At 47.4% G+C, this 10,905-nt stretch overlaps 1 pseudogene; it reads left to right on the top strand.

Annotated features, from left to right (window-relative positions):
• Window positions 1-7,650: 7,650 nt before the first annotated feature.
• LOC147709578 (lactoylglutathione lyase-like) lies at window positions 7,651-8,513 on the top strand (annotated as a pseudogene).
• Window positions 8,514-10,905: the final 2,392 nt, after the last annotated feature.

Raw genomic sequence — 10,905 nt, 5'->3', positions numbered from 1 at the left:
CCTGTATTTTTGATGCTGTGCTGGCATTTGTTGTCTTAGAGTCTTTAGGAACTTTGCCTCTGCTGATCAGTGTCAAAGTGAAAGTGCTCCCAGTATAAATTGCTATTGCAATTGGTGCTTGTATATTTGATTTACTGGTAAGTCTCTATTACAGTGCACTATGTGAGCCCAGGGCCTGTAAATCAAATGCTACTAGTGGGCCTGCAGCACTGATTGTGCCACCCACAGGAGTAGCCCTAAAAAGGTATCTCAGACCTATCACTGCAGTGTCTGTGTGCAGTTTGAACCTGCCATGCCGACCTGGCAAGTGCACCCACTTGCCAGGCCCTAACCTAACCTTTTCTTAAATGTGGGATCACCCCTCAAGTAGGCCCAAGGTACCCCCAAGGGCAGGGTGCTGTGTATGTGAAAGGTAGGACATATTCCGACTGACGCTCCGGCTCTGTTTGTCTGTTTGAGCACGCTGCCTCAGCCTGCGTTACAGACGAGGAGCACTGAGATCCATGTCCTCCCACAGCACACGGCACATCAGGCATCCTGTGGTGGCTCTGCTGCATTCTCTACAGGCCCGCTCGGTTGACAGGGTAAGTGGCACCCTGATCTCCTAACTCTAAGGCTGGCGATAGCCCCCCAGTTTTTGAGCATGGTTGCTGACATGCTATGGTCTCTGCTGCTTAGCCTAGCTAGCTGACACGACACTCTGACCCTATGACGACGATGGGAAGTTTCCCATCATCGGTGAGCTGAGGCCATGGCTCATCGCAAGCTATTCCAGGTGATTGGTGCTACATTACATCTCTGGCTGTACACAGTATTTCCCCATCGCATTCTTTTGTAAGCGTTCCTTGATGCCGACATTGATGGACATAACTCAGCCCTCCTGGGGACGAGCTGGAGGGCGAGGCGGGCTGTGCTTCCCAGTAACACCGGTACTGGTGCGACCAATGGAACTATGACAATGCTCCCTAGGCGGAAACCACGAATGTTGTACTAACCGCGGGGCCCGAGCTTGCATGGCTGATGCCCGGTGAAGCTGTTCAGGCAACTATAGAGGAGATTGGCTCTTGTTCCACCCCCTCGGCCGTGACATACCCAGCCGGACTTTGAACATAGTTTTTCCTTGTCTCTCAGCTGTTTTTCCTTCCCTTCCCCGCCTCCTTTCTCCTTACCTGTCTGCCTGACTTGATATGCATTCCCTACCCCTTTTTGCCATTCTCCCTCTCCCTTCCATGCCCCATTGGACGTGTGTCTTCACTATGCTAGGCACTAACTCAGGTTATTGTTTAATCAAAGTTTTTTCACTTATTTTATACTTTGCTCATGTAACTGATGTAATTCTTTGTAACTTGTAATTCACTGATCCTCATGTAAAGCGCTCTGATAACTCCGGGTCTAGCCAGTGCTATATAAAACTCTGCAAAAAAAAATACTGGTGTGTTTTTCATGTCCTGATAGTGAAATACTGCCAATTTAGTTTTTCACTTTTGAAAGGTTATCTGTCACATAGGCTAAAATGGGCACTGCTTTATACCATCTTAGAAGCATAAATTTCCACTGGGAGAAGATATAGAAATGGAGTTAAGGTTCTCTGAACTTAGAATTCAATAACACATCTTTTAGTTAAGATGTTTTTTTAATTATGTGTTTGAAAATGCCATTTTTAGAAAGTAGCGAAAACACAAAAAGATGATGGAGGAAACGCTGAATCCTTTCAGGCACTCACCCTAGTCACAGATCTGAGTTGAATCCATCATCTTACTTTAGCTCACTTCGCCAACCCAGTTTTTGAACTTTTAGAACGTAGGCATTTTCTTATTTAAACATTCTGCATGCCTCTACTGGTTTGTGCATTGACTGTCTGGTTGTGCAGTGACAGGGGCTAGGTATGTGCATTCACAGTAGAGCCACTCGGGGGGTGTTGATGTGTGTCCTGCCTTTCCTGGGAGATGCATTGCTGGGCTGAATAGACCTTGGCTGGCTTTAGAGGGGTGGGAAGAGTTTCCCTTGCACCTGAATAGGCTGTGTCTCCTTTACACAATGCTGTTTCCACCTCCTGTGGCCCTGCTGCACCAGAGAAGACAGAACTGATTAGACTAGGCTCAGAGACCCTTGTCACAAAGACAAATAGAGTATGAGTAGAGGACCTTTAACCCCAGAGAATTAGATCACTTCTGTATTCAGGAGGAACCTTCGCCTAGAAGAAGAGCTGGAGCGCTGTGAGTGGGAGTACTACCCCTTTGCTGTTGGCTTTGCTGGGTTGACCTGCAGTTGTTGCTTCTGCCAAGGAAAGGGCATAAACTGGACTTGTGTGTGCTAGCGTCCTGTTGTGAAGTTTCAAGAACACCAAGACTTCACCTGCAACTGACTGACCAGCACCTCGACTACTGTGTGGACTCCTGCATTCAAAATAGCACCAATCCCAGTTGTGTGGTTGGTCCTGCAACACAAAGAAAACCAACTCCTATGCTGTCTTCACCACCACAACGATCAGCGAGGCCTGGGGCACCACCCATTAACTGCAAGATGTACCACCCTGTCTACACTGCAGCTCCGATGCCCTTCGACGTCTGCAGTTATCGGTCTTTCAGGTGCACACACAACGTCGTCACCATCAGCGCCTGAGTCCCATTATTGCTGAGCCAGTAACCGACAAGGGTGAGTTCACAAGTCTATGACTTTGCATCGCTTCACTAGAACTAAAGCCTCACCACCGACTGAACTGACTTCCACTGTCTTGGACTCGACGCATCGACTCCTTGTGGACATGACACCTCACCTCAGCCATGACAACCGGGGAACGGACCTCAACCTCGGCACCGATGCCTCACCTCCATGACACCGTGCATCATCCAAAGACTTCGTTCTAAGGTACATCTGCTTGGGGGTCCATGTGACTCCATGCCCTACGCCGCGCATCTCGCATTTGACCCATTGTTTGAATTATTGCCTGTCACAATGTCATAATAGACCCAGGTGGAGCTATTTGTTTTCTGCAAGTTCTATTTTCGAGATCATTGTTTTAAAGTCGTATTTGAATTCATATAGGTTGGATTTTTGTTGTTTTGGTCTTGTTTGGTTTAGATAAAGTTACTTTATTTTTCTAAACAGGTGTGGTGTCCATTTCTGGTGTTTTCACTGTGTTACTGTGAGTTTGGGTACAAATACTTTACACATTGCCTTTGGGTTAAGCCAGTCTGCTCATGCCAGCTACCAAGGGGGTGAGCAGGCTCTATCTAAAGTGTGTATCCCCCTTATCCTGACTAGAAGCAAGGGTGCCTACTTGGAAAAAGGCGCATTCCTCTGCCAACTATAGACCCCCAGTTCTAACAGTGCTCTTATGTTTAGACCTGAGAGACCATCACCGGAAGCACAAAAGATGATTAGAAATGTTACTGGAGAGATTTAGACTGAGGGAGCTCTGTGCCTCGCTGGCTTGTTAGTATAGACGGCTTCTGGAGAACTGATACTGTACGTTGTTTCAGAGCTGTAACTATTAACGCACATGATCCCTTGTTTCTCCAAGATATAGTGTGGAGTTGTTGGAAAATGTGTGTTCCGTTAAGAATTCACACCCCACCATGTAAGATGCATTGTGTAGTTCACCCTAAAGGGCTTTGTAGTCATCTCTTCTCTACAAACATTCTCCAAGGCAAACAGTGAGTTCCACAGAAAGTAACTTTTTGCGCCTCTTCATCTCCTATACTCTTTGCTAATTTTACGATAATGCTGATGGCCTTTAGGGTTCACTGACATCAGGATGTCGAAATCCGTGCCTGCCCAGCCCAATGGCTACAAAGACGTTGTATTGTTTGAGGCATGCAACTTGAGCAGGCGGCATTTCACAAAGCTTTCATGGGCTGCTGGCTGCACTAAGGGCTGCTGGGGCAATGGCAGCATAGATGGCCCCTTGCACCACGTGGTGGGTTCCCAGCGATGAACCCGACCCAACCAGCGGCTCATGTACCTGCTGGCACACTGACACTCTGCTGCAGCTGGCACTATGACAAAGAGCTCGCAGCTGCAGTGCACGCACACGGTATCACGCAACCGGACCCAACCATACTGGCCACACCTGAGACGTGTGCGTGTGTGCTCAGGTCCTGGACGAGCCAGAATTAAGTGGCATGAAGAATCATTGCCACCCTCGAAAGAAGTAAATGTGTCTAAGTTCAGTGTAGTAGTTGCTTATGGCAGGAAGGCCAGACTCCATTCAGTGGGGCATCTACAAGGTGATCTGCCCTCAGCAGCATTTCATACATGGCTAAAGAACTGGCAGTTCCTCCTCGGGGCTGCAGAGCAATGCATGCCATAGTAAGCCCCTGGTGGACCTCTGCTCACAGACAAGCTGCACGTGAGGCCTGCTGTCGTTGTCAACAACTTCCACACTTCCTGGTCAAAGGCGCTCTGCAGAGGCAGAAACATGCCATGGAATCATTTGTATACACTCCCAAGCAGACATTCCACTTTACATCATATTCAATAAGAAGGATTTTATTTCTACAAGAACTGTAGCCCTTTAGGAGCGAAGTTTCTATGTGACAATGTTCACCCTGTGTGCCTGGAGCCATACTTTGTACAAACCTCGTTCTGCACACAGTAATCATAGCTCATGCTTGTAAGAAAATTGTAAAAACAGGGACAACATCCACAAATGAAGAATTTTAACTCATGCCTTGAAGTCCACTTGACGTACAATGACACAGATTCATGGTATTTGTAATAATAATTTTTTTTTTCTACAGTGCTCGAGGTGTCATCATCACTGGAGCTTCATAGCACTATAAATAACATCACACCACCCCACACCATCAACATCAGATAAAAATGAAGAACGGAGACCACATCCATTCATGGGCCTTGCAGATTTCACACCAATCCTTACAGCAGGGAGTTGAACCTACTTAGCCATATTACACGGTGCCTATTTCAGTTTAGTACCCCTTGCCCCTAGCAATGGAGGTCAAGTAAAAGGCGGCATTAACTTTTCCAAAAACCAGTAATAGTAGTTTTACATGGTAATCATTTAAAGTCAAACTAGGGGCTCCAACTGTTCGCATTAGTATAAAATATAAGTGCAGTACACCCAGTTTGGTTTGTTTACGGGTGAGCGACAAAAATATTGCAACAATAATCATAAATGAGTCGGGGAGAATGGATAAACTATAGAATGAATTCATCAGAAAGGAATGGAATTTGAGAAGAAGAAACATGTCCACTTAGATGGGATTCGGCTCTGCCTTTAAATGATAGGCAGTAACTCAGTACCTACAAGTTATCTAACAGCAATAAAGTGCACAGCATGTTGATTTGCAAGAAAGATGAAATATTGATGCAGACAAACAGTGTCACAAGACAGAAATACTGATCTGTCTTCCTAGTCAACGATTCCTGGCAAGTACCATTCCTAAGGTGTAACGCTTTTCAGTGCGGTCATCCCTCCTCTGTATTGCTTAATTCTGCTGGCAAGAAAGTGTCACCCATAGTCATTCAAATGTCACTCATACTTACTCTGACATTATGAAAATGTCACTCATAGCAATATAAAACCTTGGCTCTATGAAATACTTGTTAAAAATTAGAATGTATGGGAGGAGGAGCTACGCTAGCAACCAAGATGGCCGCGTAGGCTCCCGGCTCCGCCGACCTCTTTCTCCAGCCGGACGATCCTTGTTAATATCCTGAATTTCCGCCCACCTTTCGCGTGTCTGAACCGGTACAGAGTCTGATGGTGAAGTCCGGAGAATTTTACCTCTCTGAATGACGAAGATACGTTGTGTTTTAATCTACGGCCTACCCCAGATCGTGAGCCGGGGCCTCGAGTACTGACCCAGCCGGGCTTCAGTTGATCAACATCGGCCGTGGGACACTGGTGGGGTCCGGTCTCTCGCTGTGGAACTTGTTTTTGCCCGATTTCGATGGCGGTCATTTGGTAGATTTACTACCGCAGGAGTGGTGACAAAGCACGTCTGGGGCTGTGGGTGGGGGTCTCTGTCCCGGGGACCCGGTTTGCGCCGCCGGGTCCGCTGGGTCGGGATCCTCACTCACGGTAGCAGACTAACGGAGTGCTGCTGTGATAATTGACAAGTCACCCTCTGTAGCCGTCCGATTTGTTCTTGTCAGTTCACCCGGAGAGACCTGGCTCTCTAGGGAACGTGACTATGATCGAAGATGATGGAGAGGGGAAGATTCGGACGGAGTCTGAGCCATCACTGAAGACCATCTTGGCCGCCATCGGGGCACTACATCAACGAGTGAAACTTATAGTCCACAAAATGATCGCCAGTCCATTAGTAACGAGAAGTATGAGACCGGACCCAGCGCCATTGCGAGATCAACAGCGAGCCATGATCCCCACAGTGACTATCATGCCGACGAATATGGGCCCCGTGCAGAAAGAAATAATGAAGTCCCTGGTCAGTGTGTCTACAAACGAAAATGAGCCCGTGGCCTTGGGAAAATCGCCATCTTTAACATCGCTGCCGATCGAGGGAGGACCTTTTGGGTCTCCGTCCCTGGTTACTGCTGGTACTTTTTTCCGGATCACAATGCCATCTTTCCCTTCCCTGACTGATTCATCGTGGTCGAGAAGGAAACAATATCTGGTATCGGACTGGGCGAGGGAGATCGTCAGGGACGGAGTAACCCACGAGGGCTTAACACTTTTTACTCTTTCCAGACTTAACTTTTCATAACTTTTGGTGCTCTTTGACTCTCCTGTTAATGCGGTGGTTCGTATGGAAGGGGTTCGCATGAAAGATCGAAAGAGCCAGGGATGAGATTTACGGACTGGGTTCAAGATTGTGGCTTCAATAAATGGGGGATTTGTCATCACTATGATCAAGTTGGGCGGTGTTTAGGGCTTACCCTGCCTGTTTTGTTGATGTTTCTTTTAAAATTATAGCTAATTCACAGGGGTTGCTTGTTTCTGGCGGAGGGGAGGGGAGACTGGGAGCCTATTTGAAGATATCCTCCTCCACACTTCCTTTTCTTTTTCTACCTTTAGAACCTAGTTAGATGGGGCGACAGGCACACTGCTAGTTGGGGTTAGGCGAAAGTCATATGCAGGGGTGCAGGGTGGGGGTTGGGGTGTTTTGTATTGTCTTTGTTTGTTTTTGTGTTCAGTATCCTATTAATATCCTGATGTCGGGTACCTTCCTGTGGGGTAAGCCTGTTCGATGGGTCTCAGGGGTGATGTTGTTCACATTGATTTGTAGAATGTATCGTGGGTTGGTTTGCATGATTTTTGCGGTCGTAGTTTCACTTTTAGTTCTCTTGCCTTACGCACTCCTGCCACTAGGAAATATCCTGTTTGTAATGCTTCTGTCTCTTGGGGTGGTGGGGTTTGTGATTAATGCTGGCTGATCTGGAAAGAACGTCTCTCCTGTTTTAATGCGACCGCACGATAGTGACTTTTCATAGCATCGTCTTTGCCCTGGGGAATGCCCATTGATTTATTCTATGTTGGTATAATTGTATTATGTTCCGTGAAGTAAGGTACCTGTAATTGGCTTTTATGTTTTTTCACTTTAATAAAAAGAATAAAAAAAAAAAATTAGAATGTAAGGGACCAAGCTCCCGCCTCTCCACCTAGTTCAGTCCCAGGGTCAGGTCTCCTCTCTTTCGTCCAAAACCCGCCGCCTCAGCGGCATCATGTCCGAAGTCCTGGCGCCGGAGTTGCATGGCCTGTCCAAAGAAGACATGGTCGGCGCGTGCACAGACCGAGACCCCAGCATTAAGGATTACTTGATGGAGCAAACTATGCTTAGGATAAAAGATCCCAAAAAGTCATTAGAATTTTACACCAAAGTTCTTTGAATGACACTCTTGCAGAAATTTGATTTTTCATCGATGAAATGTTCACTTTATTTCATGGGTTATGAAGACAAAAAGGACATTCCCAGCAATACAAAAGAACGAACAGCATGGACTTTTTCCAGGAAGGCCACAATAGAACTGATTTATAATTGGGGAAGTGAAGAGAGGAGCTATCATTAGGGGTGGGTGGAATTTGCGTAATTGCGTTACGCACATCTCCGCGAAACGGTAAAAAATCTCTGCGAACATGCAGAAATTCCACAAACATGCAGTATTGCTTGTCCGCAATGCTTTTTTCTGGTTCGCAATCTCTGTTTGCGTCCTCGGGGGTAAATATCTTGCGAACACGCATTTTGAGAACGCAAACAAGCAAAACATTTTGTGAAGTCGCGCAACGCAGTATTTTGGACAATTTTGCGTTCTCTGCGGAACCCGAAATTACCCAAATTCCACAAGAGAAACAGAATTTACCACCCAGGCCTAGTTATCATAACGGAAGCTCTGACTCTCGAGGATTTGGGGACATTGGCATTGCATTTCCAGATGTCTACACAGTTTGTAAAAGATTTGAAGATCTAGGAGTAACATCTGTGAAGCAACCAGATGATGGTAAAAAGGAAGGACTTGCTTTTATACAGGATCCTGACGGTTACTGGATTGAAATCCTTAGTCCCAACAACATGTTAAATATAATATAAATATCTTAGCTTTTGGGTCCGTGCCATCAAATGTTCGAAGAGATTGCTCCAAGAGGCTGAAAATGAGTATGTACGATAAAAACACTACCAGTTTACAATATTGGAATTCTATATCTTTGTTGTACTTGACATAACACTTTTTTAAAAGACTAACTCCCTTTTTAGGTCTCGTCTGAGACAGCGCATAGCTGTCTCTTCGAGACATTTAGCAAGTGGCTTTTAAAAGTGCCATCAGAGGCTTTTGCTGGCCTACACCTTACATTCACGAGCTCGAGCATGTGCACAGCTGCCATCTGTGTTTTTATTGCTGTAATCATGCTCCTCTGCTTGCACCACCCCCTTCTTTTCCCCCTCCCTCCTGGTCAGCTTCATTTGTGTCTTCTCGCTTTGAATCATGCTCCTCTGCTCGCACTCCCCTTCCTTCTTCGTCAGTTTCATTTGCGTCTTCTATCATTGTGAAGGCTCCTGCTTCCACCAGGCACACACACGCCACCAGCCATCAGTGCACGCTTCCACCAGGCACACACCCACAAGTTCAAGTTCAGGGATTTATATAGCGCACTACTCACCCAGAGGGTCTCAAGGCGCTTGGGGAGGGGGGGATAATTTTTTGTCGAATAGCCAGGTTTTAAGTTCTTTTCTGAAGGAGATGTGGTTCTGAGTAAGGCGGAGGTGAGTGGGGAGTGAGTTCCAGGTCTTGGCCGCCAGGAAGGAAAAGGATCTGCCCCCCATGGTGGATTTTCGGATGCGCGGGACTGCGGCGAGGGCTTGATTGGAGGATCTTAGTTGGCGGTTGGGTGTGTAGAAGGACAGTCGAGTGTTGAGGCTTTCGGGTCCTAGTTTGTAGAGGGCCTTGTGTGCGTGGGTGAGGAGACGGAACGTAATTCTCTTGTTTACGGGAAGCCAGTGGAGGTCTTTCAGGTGTCTGGTAATGTGATCTTGGCGAGGGATGTCCAATATGAGTCTCGCTGATGCGTTTTGGATGCGTTGGAGTTTTTTCTGTAATTTTGCTGTGATTCCGGCGTATAGTGTGTTACCATAATCCAGTTGACTCGTGACCAGTGCGTGGGTGACAGTCTTTCTTGTCTTGGGGGGGGGATCCAGTGGAAGATCTTTTTGAGAATACGAAGTACGTTGAAGCAGGAGGATGAGACTGCGTTGACTTGTCTAGACATTGAGAGAGAGGAGTCTAGGATGAAGCCAAGGTTACGTGCGTGGTCTGTGGGTATGGGTGCTGTGCCCAGAGCGGAAGGCCACCAAGAGTCGTCCCAGGCGGAAGGGGAAGATCCTAGGATGAGCACCTCCATTTTGTCTGAGTTGAGTTTTAGGCGGCTGTGTTTCATCCATTCGGCTACTTCTTTCATGCCTTCGTGAAGATTTGTTTTGGCGGTGTTAGGGTCTTTGGTGAGGGAAAGGATTAACTGGGTGTCGTCGGCTTAGGAGATGATGTTAAGGTTGTGTTGGCGCGCGATGGATGCGAGTGGGCTCATGTAAACGTTGAAGAGGGTGGGACTGAGTGATGATCCTTGTGGTACGCCACAGATGACTTCAGTGGCCTCTGAGTTGAATGGGGGGAGTCGGACTCTCTGAGTTCTCCCGGAGAGGAATGAGATGATCCAGTCCAAGGCTTTTCCTTGTATGCCGATGTTGCTGAGGCGTTGTATAAGGGTGCTGTGACAGACTGTGTCGAAAGCGGCGGAGAGGTCGAGTAGAATGAGGGCTACTGTTTCTCCGTTATCCAGTAGTGTTCGGATGTCGTCTGTCGCTGCAATGAGGGCGGTTTCGGTGCTGTGTTTGGCTCGAAATCCGGACTGATAGGGATCGAGGGAGTTGTTGGATTCAAGGAAGGCGGCGAGCTGGCTGTTGGCGGCTTTCTCAATGACTTTGGCAGGGAATGGGAGGAGGGATATGGGTCGGTAGTTTTTAAGTTCAGAGGGGTCTGCTGTGGGTTTCTTCAGCAGGGCGCTGAGTTCGGCGTGTTTCCAGCTTTCTGGGAAGGTGGCAGAGTTGAAAGAGCTGTTGATGACATCACGGAGATGGGGTGCGATGATGGAGTCAGCTTTGTTGAAGATGTGGTGGGGGCAGGGGTCGGTTGGCGAGCCAGAGTGGATTGAGTTCATTAGGCGGATGGTGTCTTCAGTGGTGATTGGGTTCCAGGCGCTGAGGTTGTTAGTTGGCGGGGTAGGTTCTGAGGGGGGTGGGGAGGGTTGTTCGCAGGGAGTGTTCTCGAAGCTGTTGTGAATGTCGGCAATTTTGTTGTAGAAGAAGGATGATAATGCATCGCAGAGGTCTTGGGAGGGAGTGATGTCGTTAGATGCTGCGGTGGGGTTGGTGAATTCTTTGACGATGTTGAAAAGTTCCTTGCTGTTATGGTCGTTGTTGTCGAGTCGAT

The sequence above is a fragment of the Lissotriton vulgaris genome, chromosome 6, assembly GCF_964263255.1.
Source record: "Lissotriton vulgaris chromosome 6, aLisVul1.2, whole genome shotgun sequence".
NCBI classification, from domain to species: Eukaryota; Metazoa; Chordata; class Amphibia; order Caudata; family Salamandridae; genus Lissotriton; species Lissotriton vulgaris.
This window is presented reverse-complemented; position numbering and strand designations above follow the sequence as displayed.